This window comes from Lolium rigidum, chromosome 5 (genome assembly GCF_022539505.1).
Source record: "Lolium rigidum isolate FL_2022 chromosome 5, APGP_CSIRO_Lrig_0.1, whole genome shotgun sequence".
Classification (NCBI taxonomy): domain Eukaryota; kingdom Viridiplantae; phylum Streptophyta; class Magnoliopsida; order Poales; family Poaceae; genus Lolium; species Lolium rigidum.
The window spans coordinates 126,980,674-127,007,805 of NC_061512.1; positions in this window are offsets into that span (position 1 = coordinate 126,980,674).

Consider the following 27,132-nt stretch of genomic DNA (forward strand, 5'->3'; position numbering starts at 1 on the left):
GCTACTCTTAATGCCAAATTCAAAAGACTAAGACATGATCTCAAACATTGGAGCAAATCTATATCCAAGCTCTCTATTTGTATAGAAAACTGCAATCAAGCCATAGCAGAATTAGATAAAATAGAGGAAATTAGACCTCTTTCTGTGCCAGAAATGAATTTTAGAAAGATTTTAAAAATACATCTGGCTAGATTACTATCCTATCAACATGACTACTGGAAGAAAAGATGCACTATTCGATGGACCAAGTTTGGAGATGAAAACTCTAAATTCTTCCGAGGCTTTTGCTGCGAGAGACACGGGAGGAATTATGTGGCTTCCCTAATGTTGCCTAATGGAGATATTGTCACTGAACATAAGGACAAAGAAGAAATTTTATTTCAAACTTATAAAGAAAGACTTGGTACTAGCTCTTCACCACAAATGGAATTTGATCTGCCATCCTTGTTTACACCTATTCCTGGTCTAGAAGATTTATCTGCTCCTTTCACTACACAAGAAATTGATGATATTATAAAATTTATGCCGGTGGACAAAGCACCAGGACCTGATGGTTTTAATGGATTATTCTCGAAGAAGTGCTTGGCCTATTATCAAAGAGGATATATATGCTCTATGCTTCGACTTTTATGAAGGGAAGCTGGATCTTGAGAGTGTTAATATGGGTTATATTACACTTATTCCAAAAGTGTCAACCCGGAAGGAGTCAATGATTACAGGCCAATCACTCTGCTGAATTGTGTCCTTAAAATTATAACCAAGCGCTAGCAAATAGGCTGCGAGAAAGTTGTCCTTAGAATTGTCCACAAAAATCAATATGGCTTTTACGAAAGGGAGAAATATCCAAGACTGCCTTGCTTGGGCCTTTGAATTTCTCTATCAATGTGAAAAATCTAATCAAGAAATTCTCCTAATCAAACTAGACTTTGCCAAGGCTTTTGACACTATAGATCACAGTGCCATGATAAAGATTATGAAACAAATGGGTTTTGATGAGAAATGGATAAACTGGATACAAGCTATATTTGGTACTGGTAAATCTGCTGTATTACTCAATGGAGTCCACTGGAAGACAATTCTTTTGTAAATGTGGTGTCGAGACAAGGAGATCCTCTGTCTCCTCTCCTTTTCGTGCTTGCGACAGATCTTTTGCGATGCTGCTATTAATAAATACTTCGAGAGATGGTATTCTTCGAGGCTCCCTTCTCCAATGCTTACCAAATGGACTTCCCTGTGGTTCAATATGCTGATGACACACTTATAATCATGAAAGCATGCACTACTCAAGTTATGATTATGAAAGATATTACGCAAAAATATGCGGCCTCCATTGGATTACACATTAATTTCCATAAGTCTTCTCTCATACCAATCAATCTCTCCACACAACGGGCAAATTTATTTGCTGGCCTTCAGGATGTAATATAGCATCTATGCCTTTCACATATCCGGGTCTACCTCTAGGCACAACTAAACCAAGCTGTCCAAGATCTGATGCCCATGGTGGACGAGAATTGAGAGAAGGGTCTCCGCAACTTTCCTAATGATGAATTATAGTGGAAGAGTCACAGTGGTAAACTCACTCTTGACCTCTATTGCAAATTTTACTATGTGCTCCATTCAACTTAATCCAAAAATACTTGACCATGTGGAGAAAATAAGAAGACACTGCCTTTGGAATAAGAAAACAGATGATGGTGTGAAATGTAACTCACTAGCTGCACAGGACACGGTTTGTAAACCAAAGGATAAAGGAGGACTTGGTATTCTAAATCTCAAAATACAGAATGAAGGACTACTCCTTAAATACCTGCACAAATTTTATAACAAGATGGATATCCCCTGGGTTCATTTACTGCGGAATACATATTATACTTGGGAAAGTACCTCATAATATGGCCCCATGTGGTTCACATTGGTGGCGCACCTGTCTTTAATCTCTCACCCATTTTTAGAGGAATATCTATGAGTAATATTAATGATGGAAGAAGTACTCTTTTTGGAAAGATAAATGGTTACAAGACATAAATTCAGAAGAATTTCCGAGAGCCTACTCCTTCACCAAGAATGAAGATGTTTCGATCGAGAGACTTCCTAGCCTCCACACGGTTATCACAGAACTTCTATTTGCCTCCGACGCCACAAGCACTTGATGAAGTTCGAACCTTGCAAGCCTCATCCTCTTATATTGACTTCACAAATGATACACATGACTCTTGGACATATGAATGGGGCCTTCGTGGAATATTCATCGAGAGCTTACTATAAATTCTGTTTCGGGGAGTGTCTTGCCCATATTGCTTTCTCTTGGCTTTGGAAATCTAAATGTACTCCCAAGCTTAAATTTTTCTGGTGGCTTGTGCTAGTAGATAGACTGAATACCAGAAATATGCTCAGAAGAAGAAACTACACCTTGAATTCCTCTTATGACTGCCTGATGTGCCTCTCCCCACCTGAAGAAACAATTGAGCACATGTTATTTTACTGTGACTTCAGTAAGGCCTGCTGGAATAAATTACAGATGACTTGGACGCAGAATAAGGATAGGTTGGAGATTATAGAGCAAGGACGTACACATTGGCATAGACCTTTATACATGGAAATTGTGATCGTGGCATCTTGGAGCATATGGAAAGAGAGAAACAGGAAACTTTTTGAGGGCATTGATCCAGATATTGACTCCTGGGCCAGACGCTTTAAGCAAGATTTTGCCCTTACTGGAGCATAGAACAAAAACAGACTTACATACTTTTATTCGAAGCACTGATAGCTACCCTCTAGATATAGACCCTTTCTTACACCCTTACAGTACCTCCCCTGTATACCTTTCTGAACCTCCTTGTGTAACAGATGTAACTTCTGGGTCCTTTGACCCTGTGTTAATATATTAAAACAGTAGGAGCCTTTCCTACTGTTAAAGGTTTCAAAAAAAAAAAACTTAGACATCCATACCGGGACAACATGGACAACAAATAATGGACTCCTCTTTAATGCATAAGCATGTGGCAACAATTATTATTCTCATATGAGATTGAGGATATTGTCCAAAACTGAAACTTCCACCATGAATCATGGCTTTAGTTAGCGGCCCAATGTTCTTCTCTAACAATATGTATGCTCCAAACATTAAGGTGGTAGATCTCTCTTACTTCAGACAAGACGGACATGCATAGCAACTCACATGATATTCAACAAAGAATAGTTGATGGCGTCCCCAGAAACATGGTTATCGCACATCAAGCAACTTAATAAGAGATAAAGTGCATAAGTACATATTCAATACCACAATAGTTTTTAAGCTATTTGTCCCATGAGCTATATATTGTAAAGGTGAAGAATGGAAATTTAAAGGTAGCACTCAAGCAATTTACTTTGGAATGGCGGAGAAATACCATGTAGTAGGTAGGTATGGTGGACACAAATGGCATAGTGGTTGGCTCAAGGATTTTGGATGCATGAGAAGTATTCCCTCTCGATACAAGGTTTAGGCTAGCAAGGTTATTTGAAACAAACACAAGGATGAACGGTGCAGCAAAACTCACATAAAAGACATATTGTAAATATCATAAGACTCTACACCGTCTTCCTTGTTGTTCAAAACTCAATACTAGATATTATCTAGACTCTAGAGAAACCAAATATGCAAACCAAATTAGCAAGCTCCAAGTATTTCTTCATTAATGGGTGCAAAGTATATGATGCAAGAGCTTAAACATGAGCATAACAATTGCCAAGTATCAAATTATCCAAGACATTTTAGAGTTACTACATGTAGCATTTTCCAATTCCAACCATATAACAATTTAACGAAGATGAAACTTCGCCATGAATACTATGAGTAGAGCCTAAGGACATACTTATCCATATGCTACAGCGGAGCGTGTCTTTCTCCCATAAAGTGAATGCTAGGATCCATTTTATTCAAACAAAACAAAAAACAAAAACAAACCGACGCTCCAAGCAAAGTGCATAAGATGTGACGGAATAAAAATATAGTTTCGGGGAGGAACCCGATAATGTTGTCGATGAAGAAGGGGATGCCTTGGGCATCCCAAGCTTAGACGCTTGAGTCTTCTTAGAATATGCAGGGGTGAACCACTGGGGCATCCCCAAGCTTAGAGCTTTCACTCTCCTTGATCATACTGCATCATACTCCTCTCTTGATCCTTGAAAACTTCCTCCACACCAAACTCGAAACAACTCATTAGAGGGTTAGTGCATAATAAAAATTCACATGTTCAGAGGTGACACAATCATTCTTAACACTTCTGGACATTGCATAAAGCTACTGGACATTAATGGATCAAAGAAATTCATCCAACATAGCGAAAGAGGCAATGCGAAATAAAAGGCAGAATCTGTCAAAAACAGAACAGTCCGTAAAGATGGATTTTATTAGGCCACCAGACTTGCTCAAATGAAAATGCCCAAATTGAATGAAAGTTGCGTACATATCTGAGGATCATGCACGTAAATTGGCTTAATTTTCTGAGCTACCTACAGGGAGGTAGACCCAGATTCGTGACAGCAAAGAAATCTGGAACTGCGCAGTAATCCAAATCTAGTATCAACCTTTCTATCAACGACTTTACTTGGCACAACAAAACACAAAACTAAGATAAGGAGAGGTTGCTACAGTAGTAAACAACTTCCAAGACACAAATATAAAACAAAGTACTGTAGCAAAATAACACATGGGTTATCTCCCAAGAAGTTCTTTCTTTATAGCCGTTAAGATGGGCTCGAGCAGTTTTAATGATGCACTCGCAAGAAATAGTAGTTGAAGCAAAAAGAGAGCATCAAGAGGCAAATTCAAAACACATTTAAGTCTAACATGCTTCCTATGCATAGGAATCTTGTAAATAAACAAGTTCATGAAGAGCAAAGTAACAAGCATAGGAAGATAAAACAAGTGTAGCTTCAAAAATTTCAGCATATAGAGAGGCATTTTAGTAACATGAAAATTTCTACAACCATATTTTCCTCTCTCATAATAACTTTCAGTAGCAACATGAGCAAACTCAACAATATAACTATCACATAAAGCATTCTTATCATGAGTCTCATGCATAAAATTATTACTCTCCGCATAGGCATAATCAATTTTATTAGTTGTAGTGGGAGCAAATTCAACAAAGTAGCTATCATTATTATTCTCATCAAGTGTAGGAGGCATAGTATAATCACAACAAAATTTACTCTCCATATTAGGTGGCACCAAAATATCACTATCATTATAATCATCATAAATAGGAGGCAAAGTATCATCAAAGAAAATTTTCTCCTCAATGCTTGGGGGACTAAAAAGATCATGAAAACCAGCTTCCCCAAGCTTAGAACTTTCTATATCATTATCAACAATGGTGTTCAAAGCGTTCATACTAATATTACTACCGAGCATGCAAATAAGGTTTCATAGGTTTTTTAATTTTCGCATCAAACAATCCATGTTTTAAATCAGGAAATAGAATAAGAAGCTCATTGTTGTCCATTATGCCAAACTAGTGTAAACAAGAAACAAAAAGATGCAATTGCAGGATCTAAAGGAAATAGCTTCGAGCACAAACACAATGGTGCCGAGAAAAGTACTGTTACACTGGAACCGGAGTATGAGTGCCTTTTACCTTTCCTCCCCGAGCAACGGCGCCGGAAAAGGTCTTGATGTCTACGGGTGCTTCTATTCTTGTAGACGGTGTTGGGCCTCCAAGAGCGAGAGGTTTGTAGAACATCAGCAAGTTTCCCTTAAGTGGATCACCCAAGGTTTATCGATCTCGGGGAGGAAGAGGTCAAAGATATCCCTCTCATGCAACCCTGCAACCACAAAGCAAGAAGTCTCTTGTGTCCCCAACACACCTAATAGGTGCACTAGTTCGGCGAAGAGATAGTGAAATACAGGTGGTATAAATAAGTATGAGCGAGTAGTAACGGCGTGTAGTTGATGGTGGTAATATGGTAGCAATGAGTAACGCGAGTAAAACAATGAAACAAGCAGCGATAGCGATATTTAGGAACAAGGCCTAGGGATTACACTTTCACTAGTGGACACTCTCAACATTGATCACATAACAGAATAGATAAATGCATACTCTACACTCTTGTTGGATGATGAACACATTGCGTAGGATTACACGAACCCTCAATGCCGGAGTTAACAAGCTCCACAATTCAATGTTCATATTTAAATAACCTTAGAGTGCATGAAAGATCAACACGACTAAACCAAGTACTAACACATCATGCACACTGTCACCTTCACACTATGTAGGAGGAATAGATCACATCAATACTATCATAGCAATAGTTAACTTCATAATCTACAAGAGATCATGATCATAGCATACGCAAGTACTAACACGGATGCACACACTGTCACCATTACACCGTGCAGGAGGAATAACATCACTAGAGTAGCACATAGATAAATTGTGATACAAAACACATTGCAATCATAAAGAGATATAAATAAGCACTTCACTACGCCATTCATAACAGTGAGTAAGTATTCTGTGAAATATAGCCTAAGAGACCCACACGGTGCACACACTGTCACCTTTACACACGTGGGACAAGGAGTCTCCGGAGATCACATAAGTAAAACTCACTTGACTAGCACAATGACATCTAGATTACAAGCATCATCATATGAATCTCAATCATGTAAGGCTGCTCATGAGATTATTGTATTGAAGTACATAGGAGAGAGATGAACCACATAGCTACCGGTACATGCCCCGAGCCTCGATGGAGAACTACTCCCTCCTCATGGGAGCAACAGCGGTGATGAAGATGGCGGTGGAGATGGCAGCGGTGTCGATGGAGAAGCCTTCCGGGGCACTTCCCCGCTCCGGCAGGTGCCGGAACGAGACTCCTGTCCCCCAGATCTTGGCTTCGCGATGGCGGCGGCTCTGGAAGGTTTCTGTGGGTTTCGTCCTTCGTCATAGGGTTTTCTCGACGGAGGCTTTAAATAGGCGGAAGGGCAGCGTCAGAGGGTCGAAGAGGCGGCGGCACCATAGGGCGGCGCGGCCAGGGCCTGGGCCGCGCCGGCCTATGGTCTGGGGGCCCGAGGCTCCCCTCCGGTCCCTCTCGTGTGTTCCGGATGCTTCCGGTGAAAATAGGAACTCCGGGTCTTGATTTCGTCCGATTCCGAGAATATTTCGTTACTAGGATTTCTGAAACCAAAAACAGCAGAAAACAGGGACTGGCACTTCGGCATCTTGTCAATAGGTTAGTTCCAGAAAATGCACGAATATGACATAAAGTGTGCTTATAACATGTAGATATCATCAATAATGTGGCATGGAACATAAGAAATTATCGATACGTCGGAGACGTATCAGTGGGGAGAATGGGGAGGAGATGGTGGTCGGGGCAGTTCAGGCACAGAGGTCGTGTGAGCGTACGCGTCGTGGGGACAGAGGTTGGGGACGACGCGGCCTAGGTGGGCCGGCGGGAGGTGGGCCCACGCGGTCAGCGCGCGGTGAGAGGGAGCGCGCGTGGGGGCCTAGCCTGCCTGGGCTGGTCGTCCGTCTGGTCGGGCCAGTTGGGTCGGCCACCTTTTTTTTATTCTTTTTTTTTCTATTTCTCTTTTTTCTCCTTATTTGCAAAGCCTTTTGGTGTACCAAAATAGTCAGAAAATTATAAATATAATATCGATGGAAACCTTGTGAAAAGGGCTTCAATATGGAACCACTTTTTTTAAAAAAATAAAACATTTATAAAACAAAAATTTGGCATATGCCTAAATGGCTAAAAGTGCCCTTTTTAGTTTTGGGGTTTCAAATAGGATTTGAATTTGGATTTTCCCTATAAATGCAATGATGACATGATGCAATGCATGCTGTTTGGAAATTTTTAAAATTTGGGATGTTAGAAACCTACCCCCTTAAGATGAATCTCGTCCTCGAGATTCGGAAAGGCTAGCAAATAGGTGTGGATGGTCTTCTCAAAGATCATCTTCTCGCTCCCAGGGAGCTTCTTCCTCGGTGTGGTGATCCACTGGACTTTGCAGAACTTGATTGTCTTTGTACGAGTAGCTCTTCTGCAGTCTGCAGTATCTTGATTGGCTTTTCTTCATATGTAAGATCACTCTCCAACTGTACTTCCTCAAGTGGTATTGTGTCTCAAAACAGGGTCTCTACCATATCTGGGTGATACTACTTCATTTGGCTAACGTGAAACACGTTATGGACTGCAGATAGTGATTCTGGCAGTTCCAGCTCATAAGCTACTTCACCTTTGCGAGCCAGAATCTTGAATGGTCCTACAAAGAGGGGTGCTAACTTTCCTTTGACTCCAAACCTTTTCACACCACGAAGCGGTGAGACTCTAAGGTATGCTCTGTCACCTATCTCATAGGTCACTTCCCTACGCTTTGAGTCAGCGTAGCTTTTCTGTCTTTAGTCTATCACTAATCAATCTGACCTTCTCTTCAGCATCCTTGACCAAGTCTGGGACAAATAGGCTTCTTTCTCCTATGCCACTCCATAACAGTGGGGTGGTGCACTTTCTTCCATATAGTGCCTCAAATGGAGCCATGCTAATACTTGCTTGGTGGCTATTGTTGTATGAAAATTCTGCGTATGGAAAATTTTCATCCCAGCTAGATCCATAGTCCAAAGCACAAGCTCTCAACATGTCTTCCAAGATTTGGTTTACTCTCTCAGTCTGTCCATCGATCCATGGGTGAAACGTCTGTCTTCGAACTCAAGTCTAGTTCTCAAAGACTCATGTATTTGACGCCAAAAGTGAGAAGTGAACTGAGTACCTCTATCTGAAACAATGCTCTTGGGCACTCCATGCAAACATATGATTCTTCTCATATATATCTTGGCTAGTTTGGCACTCGTATAGGTGGTCTTCACTGGTATGAAGTGAGCCACTTTAGTCAAACAGTCCACTACGACCCAAATAGAATCATATCCTGATCTAGTCTTTGGCAATCCGGTGATAAAGTCCATGCCAATATTTTCCCATTTTCACTCTGGTACTGGTAGGGGTTGCAACAAACCTGCTGGTTTTTGATGTTCTGCCTTGACTCTGCTACAAACATCACACAGTGCAATATACTCCGCAATGTCTCTCTTCAAGTTAGTCCACCAGAATCTTTCCTTTACGTCCATGTACATCTTAGTGTTACCAGGATGAATGGAGTATGGTAAATCGTGTGCTTCTTGAAGAATCAACTTCCTAAGTTCTGGGTCTTGAGGCACACAAATTCTCTTCTCGAACCATATGGTTCCTTGCTCATCCTCATGAAATCCCTTTGCTTTGCCTTCAATCATATTGGCCTTGATTACTTCTATTTCTTTGTCTACCTTCTGAGATTTCTCTAATCTTATCCATTAGGGTTGGCTAAACTTCAAGCGATGCCAAATAACCTTCTGGCACAATCTCTTGTCGGAGATCCTTGAAATTTTCACACAACTCTTCAGGTAGTTCTCCTGCGGTGAGACCGTTTACATATAGGTCTTACGGCTCAGCGCATCGGCTACAACATTAGCCTTTCCCGAGTGGTATTTCAAGTTCATATCATAGTCCTTTATGAGTTCTAACCATCTTCTTTGCCTCATGTTTAGCTCCTTCTGAGTGAAAATGTACTTCAGGCTACACCTGGGCAAAGTTCGAGCCAGGCTTAAAAAAGCCCGCGGGTAAAAAGTCAGGCCCAAGCCCGGCCTGGCCCGACCGTCGGGCCTCTAATTTAAGCCGAACCCGGTTCGAACGAGCAAAAAGGCCGGCCCGGCCCGAGAAGCCTGGCCCGACCAGGCTAAAATGAGAAAAAATGAAGGCCCGAGCCCGGCGCGATGCTTGTGACGGTAAAGCACACGTCCGTTGGGAACTTGATACGTCTCAAACGTATCTATAATTTCTTATGTTCCATGCTACTTTTATGATGATACTCACATGTTTTATACACATTATATGTCATTATTATGCGTTTTCCGGAACTAACCTATTGATGAGATGCCGAAGTGCCGGTTCCGTTTTCCGCTGTTTTTGGTTTCGAAATCCTAGTAAGGAAATATTCTCGGAATTGGACGAAATCAACGCCCAGCATCTTATAATTCCACGAAGCTTCCAGAACACCGGAGAGGCACCAGAGGGGAGCCCTAGGGGGGCCACACAGGTGGCCGGCGCGGCCCAAGGGGGGGCGCCCCCTATTGTGTGGCGGCTCCGTAACCCTTCCGACTCCGCCTCTTCGCCTATAAGAAGCCCCCTGACCTAAATCTTCGAGACGGAAAAGCCACGGTACGAGAAACCTTCCAGAGCCGCCGCCATCGCGAAGCCAAGATCTGGGGGACAGGAGTCTCTGTTCCGGCACGCCGCCGGGACGGGGAAGTGCCCCCGGAAGGCATCTCCATCAACACCACCGCCATCTTCATCAACGCTGCTGTCTCCCATGAGGAGGGAGTAGTTCTCCCCCGAGGCTAAGGGCTGTACCGGTAGCTATGTGGTTAATCTCTCTCTCCTATGTACTTCAATACAATGATCTCATGAGTTGCTTTACATGATTGAGATCCATATGATGAGCTTGTAATCTAGATGTCGTTATGCTATTCAAGTGGATTTTACTTATGTGATCTCCGGAGACTCCTTGTCCCACGTGTGTAAAGGTGACAGAGTGTGTGCACCGTGTGGGTCTCTTAGGCTATATTTCACAGAATACTTGTTCACTGAGTTATGATTTGAGTTGGATGTCTCTATGAAATTGTGGTGTGTTAGTACCTCCTATGAATGCTCACAGTGACATCGTGGGGTGTTTATTAGTACTTGGGAATACATCTTTAAGGTTTGCCTACATGATGAATTAGTGTTCGTTATCTTGCCAAAGAGTAATTCAGAATAGCATAGTGAAGTGCTTATTTATATTCCTTTATGATTGCAATGTGCTTTATATCACTATTAATCTATGTGCTACTCTAGTGATGTTATTAAAGTAGTCTATTCCTCCTCCATGATGTAATGGTGACAGTGTGTGCATCATGTAGTACTTGGCGTAGTTTATGATTGTGATCTCTTGTAGATTATGAAGTTAACTATTACTATGATAGTATTGATGTGATCTATTTCTCCTTTCATAGTTCAGTCGGTGACAAGTGTGCATGCTATGTTAGTACTCGGTATAATTGCGTTGGTCTATCATGCACTCTAAGGTTATTTAAATATGAACATCGAATGTTGTGGAGCTTGTTAACTCGGCATTGAGGTGCTCTTGTAGCCCTACACAATTAATGGTGTTCATCATCCAACAAGAGAGTGTAGAGTGGTTTTATTATGTGATTAATGTTGAGAGTGTCCACTAGTGAAAGTATGATCCCTAGGCCTTGTTTCCAAATACTGCAATCATCGCTTATCTACTGTTTTACTGCATCTTTACTTCCTGCAATATTACTACCATCAACTGCACGCCAGCAAGCTATTTTCTCGGCGCCGTTACTACTGCTCATATTCATTCATACCACTTGTATTTCACTATCTCTTCGCCGAACTAGTGCACCTATACATCCGACAAGTGTATTAGGTGTGTTGGGGACACAAGAGACTTCTTGTATCGTGAGTGCGGGGTTGCTTGAGAGGGATATCTTTGACCTCTTCCTCCCCGAGTTCGATAAACCTTGGGTGATCCACTTAAGGGAAAACTTGCTCGCTGTTCTACAAACCTCTCGCTCTTGGAGGCCCAACACTGTCTACGGGAAAAGGATTGTGCGTAGACATCAAGCTATTTTCTGGCGCCGTTGCCGGGGAGGTAAGGTAAAAGGTATTCACATCCTCCGATTACTAAGCTATTTCCTAGTCTTGTTTCCGGTGTGTGAGTGCTCGAAGCTATTTCCTTTAGATCATGCAATTGCATCTTTTTGTTTCTTGTTAAACACTAGTAAGGCATAATGGACAACAGTGAGCTTTTTATTCTATTTCCTGAGTTAAGACATGGACTGTTTGATGCGAAAATTAAAAAACCTATGGAACCTTATCTGCATGCTAGTAGCAATGATATTAGTATGAACGCTTTGAACACCATTGTTGATAATGATATAGAAAGTTCTAAGCTTGGGGAAGCTGGTTTTGATGAGCATGATATTTTTAGTCCCCCAAGCATTGAGGAGAATTTTTTTTTTTGATGATACTTTGCCTCCTATTTATGATGATTATAATGATAGTGGTCTTCTGGTGCTACGTACTATGGAGGATAAATTTAATTATGATTACAATATGCCTCCTTGATACGTCTCCGACGTATCGATAATTTCTTATGTTTCATGCCACATTGTTGATGATATCTACATGTTTTATACACATTATATGTCATATTTATGCGTTTTCCGGAACTAACCTATTGACGAGATGCCGAAGGGCCGGCTTCTGTTTTCTGCTGTTTTTGGTTCCGAAATCCTAGTAAGGAAATATTCTCGGAATCGGACGAAATCAATGCCCAGCATCCTATTTTTCCACGAAGCTCCCAGAACACCCGAGAGCCACCAGAGGGGAGCCCTGGTGGGCCCAGATGATAGGGCGGCGCGGCCAGGGCCTGGGCCGCGCCCCCCTAGTGTGTCACCGCCTCGTCGACCCTCCGACTCCGCCTGTTCGCCTATTTAAAGGTCCCTGACCTAAAACCTCGACACGAAAAAGCCACGGTACGAGAAAACCTTCCAGAGCCGCCGCCATCGCGAAGCCAATATCTGGGGGACAGGAGTCTCTGTTCCGGCACGCCGCCGGGACGGGGAAGTGCCCCCGGAAGGCTCCTCCATCGACACCACCGCCATCTCCATCAACGCTGCTTGTCTCCCATGAGGAGGGAGTAGTTCTCCATCGAGGCTCGGGGCTGTACCGGTAGCTATGTGGTTCATCTCTCTCCTATGTACTTCAATACAATAATCTCATGAGCAGCCTTACATGATTGAGATTCATATGATGATGCTTGTAATCTAGATGTCATTATGCTAGTCAAGTGGGTTTTACTTATGTGATCTCCGGAGACTCCTTGTCCCACGTGTGTAAAGGTGACAGTGTGTGCACCGTGTGGGTCTCTTAGGCTATATTTCACGGAATACTTATTCACCGTTATGAGTGGCATAGTGAAGTGCTTATTTATATCCCTTTATGATTGCAATGTGTTTTGTATCACAATTTATCTGTGTGCTACTCTAGTGGTGTTATTAAAGTAGTTTATTCCTCCTGCACGGTGTAATGGTGACAGTGTACGCATCGTGTAGTACTTGGCGTAGGCTATGATTGTGATCTCTTGTAGATTATGAAGTTAACTGTTGCTATGATGGTATTGATGTGATCTATGCCTCCTTTCGTAGTGTGAAGGTGACAGTGTGCATGCTATGTTAGTACTTGGTTTGGTTATGTTGATCTGTCATGCACTCTAAGGTTATTTAAACATGAACATCGAATATTGTGGAGCTTGTTAACTCCGGCATTGAGGGTTCGTGTAATCCTACACGGTTAGTGGTGTTCATCATCCAACAAGAGAGTGTAGAGTCTAGCATCTATCTATTTATTCTGTTATGTGATCAATGTTGAGAGTGTCCACTAGTGAAAGTATGATCCCTAGGCCTTGTTCCTAAATATCGCTACCGCTGCTTGTTTACTTGTTTTACCGCATCTTTACTTCCTGCAATATTACTACCATCAATCGCACGCCAGCAAGCACTTTTCTCGGCGCCGTTACTACTCGCTCATATATATTCATACCACCTGTATTTCACTATCTCTTCGCCGAACTAGTGCACCTATTAGGTGTGTTGGGGACACAAGAGACTTCTTGCTTTGTGGTTGCGGGGTTGCATGAGAGGGATATCTTTGACCTCTTCCTCCCCGAGTTCGATAAACCTTGGGTGATCCACTTAAGGGAAACTTGTCGCTGTTCTACAAACCTCTGCTCTTGGAGGCCCAACACTGTCTACAAGAATAGAAGCACCCGTAGACATCAAGCTATTTTCTCGGCGCCGTTGCCGGGGAGGAAAGGTAAAAGGCATTCATACTCCGGTCCCGTGTAAAGTACTTTTCGTTGCCGTTGTGTGTGTGCTCGAAGCTATTTCCTTTAGATCCCGCAATTGCATCTTTTTGTTTCTTGTTTACACTAGTTTGGCATAATGGACAACAATGAGCTTCTTATTCTATTTCCTGATTTAAGATATGGATGGTTTGATGCGAAAATTAAAAAACCCATGGAACATATTAGCATGAATACTTTGAATACCATTGTTGCTAATGATATGGAAAATTCTAAGCTTGGGGAAGCTGGTTTTGATGAGCATGATCTTTTTAGTCCCCCAAGCATTGAGGAGAAAATTTTCTTTGATGATCCTTTGCCTCCTATTTATGATGATTATAATGATATTGGTCTTTTAGTACCGCCTGTTATGGAGGATAAATTTGATTATGATTACAATATGTCTCCTATATTTGATGATGAAAATAATAATGATAGCTACTATGTTGAATTTTCTCCCACTATTACTAATAAAATTGATTATGCTTATGTTGGGAGTAGTAATAATTTTATGCATGAGACTCATGATAAGAATGCTTTATGTGATAGTTATATTGTTGAGTTTGCTCATGATGCTACTGAAAGTTATTATGAGAGAGGAAAATATGGTTGTAGAAATTTTCATGTTACTAAAATGCCTCTCTATGTGCTGAAATTTTTGAAGCTACACTTGTTCTATCTTCCTATGCTTGTTACTTTGCTCTTTATGAACTTGTTTATTTACAAGATTCCTATGCATAGGAAGCATGTTAGACTTAAATGTGTTTTGAATTTGCCTCTTGATGCTCTCTTTTGCTTCAAATACTATCTCTTGCGAGTGCATCATTAAAACTGCTGAGCCCATCTTAATGGCTATAAAGAAAGAACTTCTTGGGAGATAACCCATGTGTTTATTTTGCTACAGTACCTCTATTTTATATTTGTGTCTTGGAAGTTGTTACTACTGTAGCAACCTCTCCTTATCTTAGTTTTGCGCATTGTTGTGCCAAGTAAAGTCTTTGATAGTAAGGTTCATACTAGATTTGGATTGTCATGCAGCGATATGCATTTCTTTGCTGTCACGAATTTCGACCTGCCTCTCTGTAGGTAGCTCAGAAAGTTATGCCAATTTACGTGAGTGATCCTCAGATATGTACCCAACTTTCATTCAATTTGAGCATTTTCATTTGAGCAAGTCTGGTGCCTCAATAAAATTCGTCTTTACGGACTGTTCTGTTTTGACAGATTCTGCCTTTTATTTCGTATTGCTTCTTTCGCTGTGTTGGGTGGATTTCTTTGTTCCATTACCTTCCAGTAGCTTTGGGCAATGTCCAGAAGTGTTAAGAATGATTGTGTCACCTCTGAACATGTGAATTTTTTATTATGCACTAACCCTCTAATGAGTTTGTTTCGAGTTTGGTGTGGAGGAAGTTTTCAAGGGTCAAGAGAGGAGGATGATATACTATGATCAAGAAGAGTGAAAGCTCTAAGCTTGAGGATGCCCCGGTGGTTCACCCCTGCATATTTCAAGAAGACTCAAGCGTCTAAGCTTGGGGATGCCCAAGGCATCCCCTTCTTCATCGACAACTGATCAGGTTTCTTCTCTTGAAACTATATTTTTATTCGGTCACATCTTATGTACTTTACTTGGAGTGTCTGTTTGTTTTTGTTTTTGTTTTTGTTTGAATAAATGCTTGTGTGGGAGAGAGACACGCTCCGCTGGTTCATATGAACACATGTGTTCTTAGCTTTTATTTTTCATGGCGAAGGTTGAAACTCGCTTCGTTAATTGTTATATGGTTGGAAACGGAAAATGCTACATGTAGTAATTGGTAAAATGTCTTGAATAATTTGATACTTGGCAATTGTTGTGCTCATGTTTAAGCTCTTGCATCATATACTTTGCACCTATTAATGAAGAAATACATAGAGCTTGCTAAAATTTGGTTTGCATAATTGGTCTCTCTAAGGTCTAGATAATTTCTAGTATTGAGTTTGAACGACAAGGAAGACGGTGTAGAGTCTTATAATGTTTACAATATGTCTTTTATGTGAGTTTTGCTGCACCGGTTCATCCTTGTGTTTGTTTCAAATAACCTTGCTAGCCTAAGCCTTGTATGGAGAGGAAATACTTCTCATGCATCCAAAATCCTTGAGCCAACCACTATGCCATTTGTGTCCACCATACCTACCTACTACATGGTATTTCTCCGCCATTCCAAAGTAAATTGCTTGAGTGCTACCTTTAAATAATTCAAAATTTATCACCTCCGATTTGTGTCAATGTTTTATAGCTCATGAGGAAGTATGTGGTGTTTATCTTTCATTCTTGTTGGGCAACTTTCACCAATGGACTAGTGGCTTCATCCGCTTATCCTATAATTTTGCAAAAAGAGGCTGGCGCGGGGTTCCAGACCCCCAATTAATCAACCTTCATTAATAATTCTCTTCACATGTTTTGCTCTGATTCATCAGTAAGCAACTTAATATTGCAAATAGACACTCCTTCATGGTATGTGAATGTTGGAAGGCACCCGAGGATTCGGTTAGCCATGGCTTGTGTAAGCAAAAGGTTGGGAGGAGTGTCATCCATAAATAAAACTAAAATACATGTGTAAACAAAAGAGAAGAGGGATGATCTACCTTGCTAGTAGAGATAACGTCCTTCATGGGAGCCTCTCTTTGAAGGTTTGTCTGGCAAGGGGGTTAGAGTGCCCACTACCATTCGTTGACAACAACAAACACCTCTAAATTTTTTACTTTTATGCTCTCTTCATGTTTTCAAAACCAAAGCTCTAGCACAAATATAGCAATCATTGCTTTCCTCTTTGAAGGACCTTTCTTTTACTTTTATGTTGAGTCAGTTCACCTATCTCTCTCCACCTCAAGAAGCAAACACTTGTGTGAACTGTGCATTGATTCCTACATACTTGCATATTGCACTTGTTATATTACTTTACATTGACAATATCCATGAGATATACATGTTATAAGTTGAAAGCAACACGCTGAAACTTAATCTTCCTTTGTGTTGCTTCAATACCTTTACTTTGATTTATTGGTTTATGAGTTAACTCTTATGCAAGACTTATTGATGCTTGTCTTGAAAGTACTATTCATGAAAAGTTTTTGCTTTATGATTCATTTGTTTACTCATGTCATTACCATTGTTTTGATCACTGCATTCATTACATATGCTTACAATAGTATGATCAAGGTTATGATGGCATGTCACTCCGGAAATTATCTTTGTTATCGTTTCGCTCGGGACGAGCGAGAACTAAGCATGGGGGATGCTGATACGTCTCCGACGTATCTATAATTTCTTATGTTCCATGCTACTTTTATGATGATATCTACATGTTTTATACACATTTTATGTCATATTTATGCATTTTCTGGAACTAACCTATTGATGAGATGCTGAAGGGCCAGTTGCTGTTTTCTGCTATTTTTGGTTCCAGAAATCCTATTAAGGAAATATTCTCGGAATCGGACGAAATCAGTGCCCAGCATCCTATTTTTCCACGAAGCTTCCAGAACACCCGAGAGCCACCAGAGGGGAGCCCTGGTGGGCCCAGATGATAGGGCGGCGCGGCCAGGGCCTGGGCCGCGCCCCCCTATTGTGTCGTCGCCTCGTTGACCTTCTGACGCCGCCTCTTCGCCTATATAAAGGTCCCTGACCTAAAACACGAGACGAAAAAAGCCACGGTACGAGAAACCTTCTAGAGCCGCCGCCATCGCGAAGCCAAGATCTGGGGGACAGGAGTCTCTGTTCCGACACGCCGCTGAGACGGGGAAGTGCCCCCGGAAGGCTCCTCCATCAACACCACCGCCATCTTCATCACCGCTGATGTCTCCCATGAGGAGGGAGTAGTTCTCCATCGAGGCTCGGGGCTGTACCGGTAGCTATGTGGTTAATCTCTCTCCTATGTGCTTCAATACAATAATCTCATGAGCTGCCTTACATGATTGAGATTCATATGATGATGCTTGTAATCTAGATGTCATTATGCTAGTCAAGTGGATTTTACTTATGTGATCTCCGGAGACTCCTTGTCCTACGTGTGTAAAGGTGACAGTGTGTGCACCGTGTGGGTCTCTTAGGCTATATTTCACAGAATACTTATTCACCGTTATGAATGGCATAGTGAAGTGCTTATTTATATCTCTTTATGATTGCAATGTGTTTTGTATCACAATATATATGTGTGCTACTCTAGTGATGTTATTAAAGTAGTTTATTCCTCCTGCACGGTGTAATGGTGACGAGTGTGTGCATCGTGTAGTACTTGGCGTAGGCTATGATTGTGATCTCTTGTAGATTATGAAGTTAACTATTGCTATGATAGTATTGATGTGATCTATTCCTCCTTTCGTAGTGTGAAGGTGACGAGTGTGCATGCTATGTTAGTACTTGGTTTGGTTATGTTGATCTGTCATGCACTCTAAGGTTATTTAAATATGAACATTGAATATTGTGGAGCTTGTTAACTCCGGCATTGAGGGTTCGTGTAATCCTACACAGTTAGTGGTGTTCATCATCCAACAAGAGGGTGTAGAGTCTAGCATCTATCTATTTATTCTGTTATGTGATCAATGTTGAGAGTGTCCACTAGTGAAAGTATGATCCCTAGGCACTACTAGGAAAAGGGCAATCAGTGGCGCACCACTTTTACCCATCAGTGGCGCACTAGTGGTGCGCCACTGCTATCACGCCACTGCTAACTTTTAGTAGTGGCGCACTAGTGGTGCGCCATTGCTATTTGGCTTAGCGGTGGCGCACCGGTAGTGCGCCACTACTAGCTTCATGGTGCGCCACTCCTAAACGTCTGAGGTGCGCCACTGGATAGAAAAAAGGTGCGCCACTACTAAAATTTGAAATTTCTAGATCTGGATCTGGATCGGGATCTGGATCTGGATCTGGCACATTTTGTTTCGATTTTTTTTGGCTCGTTATTTTTTCTCGTTCTTGTTGCTAGAATTATTTGTGCAATGTTCATTCTCATTTTTCTTGGCCTAGCCGCCGGTGATGATGGATGAGGGACGTAGGAGAGGTGAAGAGAGGTGAGGAGATGTAGGAGAGGATGAACAAGAGGACGAAGGCCAGAGGTAATGGAGGCTAGAGGGTCGCCGGAGGGTCGTCGGAGAGTAAGGTCACCGGATTTCACCATAGTGGAGGAGCTCGCCGGAAAGTAAGGTCACCAGAGCTCGACATAGTGGAGGAGGTCGCCGGAGTGAAAGGAGGAGAGGAGAGGAGGAGGTCGCCGGAGTGAAAGGAGGAGAGGAGAGGAGGAGGTCGCCGGAGTGAAAGGAGGAGAGGAGAGGAGGAGAGCGAGGAGGAGGAGAGGAGAATGAAAGCAGGAGAATATGTGGAGGAGGAGGGAGGAGGGAGGAGGGGGTTAAGTGGCCGGCTCCTCCCATTTTGAAATTCGTGGGCGGGAAGCTTAGTAGTGGCGCACCAAGGCATGGGTGCGCCACCGCTACTTTTTTTCTATTTTTTTCCCAAAATCTAAAACCTGAAAAAAGTCCTGTTTCTGTTTTGAATTTGACGAATCTATTTTTTGTCCAAACGGCCGTAGGCCGTTGAATTCGAATAGGAAATTTCGCGTAGATAGATTTTGATATAAAAAAGTTTTTCATCGGAGGTCGTATGCAACCAGAAATCCCGTTTTACCGAAAGATGACGCCATTTTGCATAATATATCAAAATTCATTTTTTTTAAATTTCACTAAACCTAGATGACATATTACATGGGCATCTCGAAGGATTTTATTTTTTGAAATTTCTATCTATTTCTTTTATTTTTTCCAAACCCGAAAAGGCGATCCACGGGGGGGGGTGCGCCACTACTAAGTGATGCCCAAACATGTCCATCATCCCTTTACATAGCAATGGCGCACCATGTAGAGGTGCGCCACTGCTATAAAATAGGCTGTGGCGCACCTCTACATGGTGCGCCATTGCTATGTACAAGGCTGGGTCAAACCCATGGTCAAACTTAGTGGTGGCGCACCACAGAAGAGGTGCGCCACTTCTACATTTTTTATAGTGGCCCACCACTTTCCGGTGCGCCACTGCTAAGTAGTAGTGGCGCACTGCCCTCCTGGTGCGCCACTAACACCCATCTTACGGCTAGGCCTTTTCCTAGTAGTGAGGCCTTGTTCCTAAATACTGCTATCGCTGCTTGTTTACTGTTTTACTGCATTTATACTTCCTGCAATATTACTACCATCATCTGCACGCCAGCAAGCACTTTTCTGGTGCCGTTACTACTGCTCATATTCATTCATACCACTTGTATTTCACTATCTCTTCGCCGAACTAGTGCACCTATTAGGTGTGTTGGGGACACAAGAGACTTCTTGCTTTGTGGTTGCAGGGTTGCTTGCGAGGGATATCTTTGACCTCTTCCTCCCTGAGTTCGATAAACCTTGGGTGATCCACTTAAGGGAAACTTGCTGCTGTTCTACAAACCTCTGCTCTTGGAGGCCCAACACTGTCTACAAGAATAGAAGCACCCGTAGACATCAAGCACTTTTCTGGCGCCGTTGCCTGGGAGGAAAGGTAAAAGGCACTCATACTCCGGTCCCAGGAAAAGTACTTTTCTGGCGCCGTTGTGTGTGTCCTCGAAGCTATTTTCTTTAGATCCTGCAATTGCATCTTTTTGTTTCTTGTTTACACTAGTTAGGCATAATGGACAACAATGAGCTTCTTATTCTATTTCCTGATTTAAGATATGGATGGTTTGATGCGAAAATTAAAAAACCTATGGAACATATTAGTATGAACGCTTTGAACACCATTGTTGCTAATGATATGGAAAATTCTAAGATTGGGGAAGCTGGCTTTGATGAGCATGATATTTTTAGTCCCCCAAGCATTGAGGAGAAAATTAACTTTGATGATACTTTGCCTCCTATTTATGATGATTATAATGATATTGGTCTTTTAGTACCACTTTGTTATGGAGGATAAATTTGATTATGATTACAATATGCCTCCTATATTTGATGATGAGAATAATAATGATAGCTACTTTGTTGAATTTGCTCCCACTATTACTAATAAAATTGATTATGCTTATGTGGAGAGTAATGATACTTTTATGCATGTGAATAAGAATGCTTTATGTGATACTTATATTGTTGAGTTTGTTCATGATGCCTCTGAAAGTTATTATGAGAGAGGGAAATATGGTTGTAGAAATTTTCATGTTACTAAAACACCTCTCTATATGCTGAAATTTTTGAAGTTACACTTGTTTTATCTTCCTATGCTTGTTACTTTGCTCTTCATGAACATGTTTATTTACAAGATTCCTATGCATAGGAAGCATGTTAGGCTTAAATTTGTTTTGAATTTGCTTCTTGATGCTCTCTTTCGCTTCAACTCTTATTTCTTGGGAGAGCATCATTAAAATTGCTGAGCCTATCTTAATGGCTATAAAGAAAGAACTTCTTGGGAGATAACCCATGTGTTTATTTTGTTACAGCACTTTTGTTTTATATTTGAGTCTTGGAAGTTGTTTACTACTGTAGCAACCTCTCCTTATCTTATTTTATTGCATTTTTGTGCCAAGTAAAGTCTTTGATAATAGGGTTGATACTAGATTTGGATTACTGCGCGAAAGCAGTTTCACATACGTCACGAATCTGGGCCTAATTCTCTGTAGGTAACTCAGAGAAATCTGCCAATTTACGTGCGTGATCCTCAGATATGTACGCAACTTTCATTAAATTTGGGCATTTTCATCTGAGCAAGTCTGGTGCCACTTTAAAATTCTTCTTTACGGACTGTTCTGTTTTGACAGATTCTGCCTTTTATTTCGCATTGCCTCTTTTGCTGTGTTGGATGGATTTCTTTATTCCATTGACTTCCAGTAGCTTTGGGCAATGTCCAGAAGTGTTAAGAATTATTGTGTCACCTCTGAACATGTGAATTTTGAATTATGCACTAACCCTCTAATGAGTTTGTTTCGAGTTTGGTGTGGAGGAAGTTTTCAAGGGTCAAGAGAGGAGGATGATACAACGTGATCAAGAAGAGTGAAAGCTCTAAGCTTGGGGATGCCCCGGTGGTTCATCCCTGCATATTTCAAGAAGACTCAAGCATCTAAGCTTGGGGATGCCCAAGGCATCCCCTTCTTCGACGACAAATTTACCGGGTTCCTCCCTTGAAACTATATTTTTATTCGGTCACATCTTATGTACTTTACTTGGAGCGTCTGTTTGTTTTTGTTTTTGTTTTTGTTTGAATAAATGCTTGTGTGGGAGAGAGACACGCTCCGCTGGTTCATATGAACACATGTGTTCTTAGCTTTTAATGTTCATGGCGAAGGTTGAAACTGCTTCGTTAATTGTTATATGGTTGGAAACGGGAAATGCTACATGTAGTAATTGGTAAAATGTCTTGGATAATGTGATACTTGGCAATTGTTGTGCTCATGTTTAAGCTCTTGCATCATATACTTTGCACCTATTAATGAAGAAATACATAGAGCTTGCTAAAATTTGGTTTGCATAATTGGTCTCTCTAAGGTCTAGATAATTTCTAGTAAAGAGTTTGAACAACAAGGAAGACGGTGTAGAGTCTTATAATGTTTACAATATGTCTTTTATGTGAGTTTTGCTGCACCGGTTCATCCTTGTGTTTGTTTCAAATAAACCTTGCTAGCCTAAGCCTTATATCGAGAGGGAATACTTCTCATGCATCCAAAATCCTTGAGCCAACCACTATGCCATTTGTGTCCACCATACCTACCTACTACATGGTATTTCTCCGCCATTCCAAAGTAAATTGCTTGAGTGCTACCTTTAAATAATTCAAAATTTATCACCTCTGATTTGTGTTAATGTTTTATAGCTCATGAGGAAGTATGTGGTGTTTATCTTTCATTCTTGTTGGGCAACTTTCTCCAATGGACTAGTGGCTTCATCCGCTTATCCAATAATTTTGCAAAAAGAGCTGGCGCGGGGTTCCCAGCCCCCAATTAATCAACCTTCATTAATAATTCTCTTCACATGTTTTGCTCTGATTCATCGGTAAGCAACTTAATTTTGCAAATAGACACTCCTTCATGGTATGTGAATGTTGGAAGGCACCCGAGGATTCGGTTAGCCATGGCTTGTGTAAGCAAAAGGTTGGGAGGAGTGTCATCCATAAATAAAACTAAAATACATGTGTAAACAAAAGAGAAGAGGGATGATCTACCTTGCTGGTAGAGATAACGTCCTTCATGGGAGCCGCTCTTTGAAGGTTTGTCTGGCAAGGGGGTTAGAGTGCCCACTACCATTCGTTGACAACAACAAACACCTTTCAAAATTTTACTTTTATGCTCTCTTTATGTTTTCAAAACCAAAGCTCTAGCACAAATATAGCAATCAATGCTTCCCTCGCGAAGGGCCTTTCTTTTACTTTTATGTTGAGTCAGTTCACCTATTTCTCTCCACCTCAAGAAGCAAACACTTGTGTGAACTGTGCATTGATTCCTACATACTTGCATATTGCACTTGTTATATTGCTTTACATTGACAATATCCATGAGATATACATGTTATAAGTTGAAAGCAACCGCTGAAACTTAATCTTCCTTTATGTTGCTTCAATACCTTTTACTTTGAATTATTGCTTTATGAGTTAACTCTTATGCAAGACTTATTGATGCTTGTCTTGAAAGTACTATTCATGAAAAGTCTTTGCTTTATGATTCATTTGTTTACTCATGTCATTACCATTGTTTTAATCGCTGCATTCATCTCATATGCTTTACAATAGTATTGATCAAGATTATGATAGCATGTCACTTAAGAAATTATTCTTGTTATCGTTTACCTACTCGAGGGCGAGTAGGAACTAAGCTTGGGGATGCTTGATACGTCCCAAACGTATCTATAATTTCTTATGTTCCATGCTACTTTTATGATGATATCTACATGTTTTATACACATTATATGTCATATTTATGCATTTTCCGGAACTAACCTATTGATGAGATGCCGAAGGGCCAGTTGCTGTTTTCTGCTGTTTTTGGTTCCAGAAATCCTAGTAAGGAAATATTCTCGGAATCGGACGAAATCAGTGCCCAGCATCCTATTTTTCCACGAAGCTTCCAGAACACCCGAGAGCCACCAGAGGGGAGCCCTGGTGGACCCGAGATGATAGGGCGGCGCGGCCGGGGCCGGGCCGCGCCCCTACCTGTGTCGTCGCCTCGTTGACCTTCCGACGCCGCCTCTTCGCCTATATAAAGGTCCCCGACCTAAAACACGAGACGAAAAAGCCACCGTACGAGAAACCTTCCGCAGCCGCCTCCATCGCGAAGCCAAGATCCGGGGACAGGAGTCTCGTTCCCGCACGCCGCCGGGACGGGGAAGTGCCCCCGGAAGGCTCCTCCATCAACACCACCGCCATCTTCATCACCGCCGATGTCTCCCATGAGGAGGGAGTAGTTCTCCATCGAGGCTCGGGGCTGTACCGGTAGCTATGTGGTTAATCTCTCTCCTATGTGCTTCAATACAATAATCTCATGAGCTGCCTTACATGATTGAGATTCATATGATGATGCTTGTAATCTAGATGTCATTATGCTAGTCAAGTGAATTTTACTTATGTGATCTCCGGAGACTCCTTGTCCCACGTGTGTAAAGGTGACAGGTGTGTGCACCGTGTGGGTCTCTTAGGCTATATTTCACGTAATACTTATTCACTCGTTATGAATGGCATAGTGAAGTGCTTATTTATATCTCTTTATGATTGCAATGTGTTTTGTATCACAATATATCCGTGTGCTACTCTAGTGATGTTATTAAAGTAGTTTATTCCTCCCGCACGGTGTAATGGTGACAAGTGTGTGCATCGTGTAGTACTTGGCGTAGGCTATGATTGTGATCTCTTGTAGATTATGAAGTTAACTATTGCTATGATAGTATTGATGTGATCTATTCCTCCTTTCGTAGTGTGAAGGTGACAGTGTGCATGCTATGTTAGTACTTGGTTTGGTTATGTTGATCCGTCATGCACTCTAAGGTTATTTAAATATGAACATTGAATATTGTGGAGCTTGTTAACTCCGGCATTGAGGGTTCGTGTAATCCTACACAGTTAGTGGTGTTCATCATCCAACAAGTGGGTGTAGAGTCTAGCATCTATCTATTTATTCTGTTATGTGATCAATGTTGAGAGTGTCCACTAGTGAAATTATGATCCCTAGGCCTTGTTCCTAAATACTGCTATCGCTGCTTGTTTACTGTTTTACTGCATTTATACTTCCTGCAATATTACTACCATCATCTGCACGCCAGCAAGCACTTTTCTGGTGCCATTACTACTGCTCATATTCATTCATACCACTTGTATTTCACTATCTCTTCGCCGAACTAGTGCACCTATTAGGTGTGTTGGGGACACAAGAGACTTCTTGCTTTGTGGTTGCAGGGTTGCTTGAGAGGGATATCTTTGACCTCTTCCTCCCTGAGTTCGATAAACCTTGGGTGATCCACTTAAGGGAAACTTGCTGCTGTTCTACAAACCTCTGCTCTTGGAGGCCCAACACTGTCTACAAGAATAGAAGCACCCGTAGACATCATCCAGCCCGATGACGGTGATGATGGCGACGATTTCCCCCTCCGGGAGGGAATTTCCCCGGCGGATTCCTGCCCGCCGGAGAGCTCTTTTCTCTCTGGTGTTTTTCCGCCCCGCAGAGGCGGCTGTGTCCCTTCTCGATTATTCCCCGTAGCTTAGGTTTTCGGGTAGATGAAGTACGCGAAAGAGAGACGACCGAGGGGGGTCGTGGGCCCCCTCCCCACATGGCGGCGCGGCTAGGGCTGGGCCCGCGCCGGCCTATGGGGGGGCCCATGGCGGCCCTCCTCGGCCTCCCCTTTTGGTTGGCTCCGTCATCTGGGAAAATAAGAACTTCGGTGTATTTTCCGTCAATTGTTGATCTTCATAAATATGGTATCCTGACGGTGCTTTTTCCAGCATAATTCTGACTCCGGTGAATAATTATCCAATATAATCATGAAACATGCAAAATAAGTGAAATAACATAAGTATCATCTCTAAATATGAAATATATCAATGAATAACAGTAAATTATGATATAAAATAGTGATGCAAAATGGACGTTGATGTCTACGGGAGCTTCTATTCTTGTAGACAGTGTTGGGCCTCCAAGAGCAGAGGTTTGTAGAACAGCAGCAGTTTTCCCTTAAGTGGATCACCCAAGGTTTATCGAACTCAGGGAGGAAGAGGTCAAAGATATCCCTCTCATGCAACCCCTGCAACCACAAAGCAAGAAGTCTCTTGTGTCCCCAACACACCTAATAGGTGCACTAGTTCGGCGAAGAGATAGTGAAATACAGGTGGTATGAATGAATATGAGCAGTAGTAATGGCGTGTAGTTGATGGTGGTAATATGGTAGCAGTAGTAACGCATGACAGTAGTAACGCAATAGAAACAAGAAACAAGCAGCGATAGCGATATTTAGGAACAAGGCCTAGGGATTAGACTTTCACTAGTGGACACTCTCAACATTGATCACATAACAGAATAGATAAATGCATACTCTACACTCTTGTTGGATGATGAACACATTGCGTAGGATTACACGAACCCTCAATGCCGGAGTTAACAAGCTCCACAATTCAATGTTCATATTTAAATAACCTTAGAGTGCAAGAAAGATCAACACGACTAAACCAAGTACTAACACAAGCATGCACACTGTCACCTTCACACTATGTAGGAGGAATAGATCACATCAATACTATCATAGCAATAGTTAACTTCACAATCTACAAGAGATCATGATCATAGCATACGCCAAGTACTAACACGGATGCACACACCGTCACCATTACACCGTGCGGGAGGAATAAAACTACTTTAATAACATTGCTAGAGTAGCACATAGATAAATTGTGATACAAAACACATTGCAATCATAAAGAGATATAAATAAGCACTTCACTATGCCATTCATAACAAGTGAGTAAGTATTCCGTGAAATATAGCCTAAGAGACCCACACGGTGCACACACCGTCACCTTTACACACGTGGAACAAGGAGTCTCCGGAGATCACATAAGTAAAACTCACTTGACTAGCACAATGACATCTAGATTACAAGCATCATCATATGAATCTCAATCATGTAAGGCA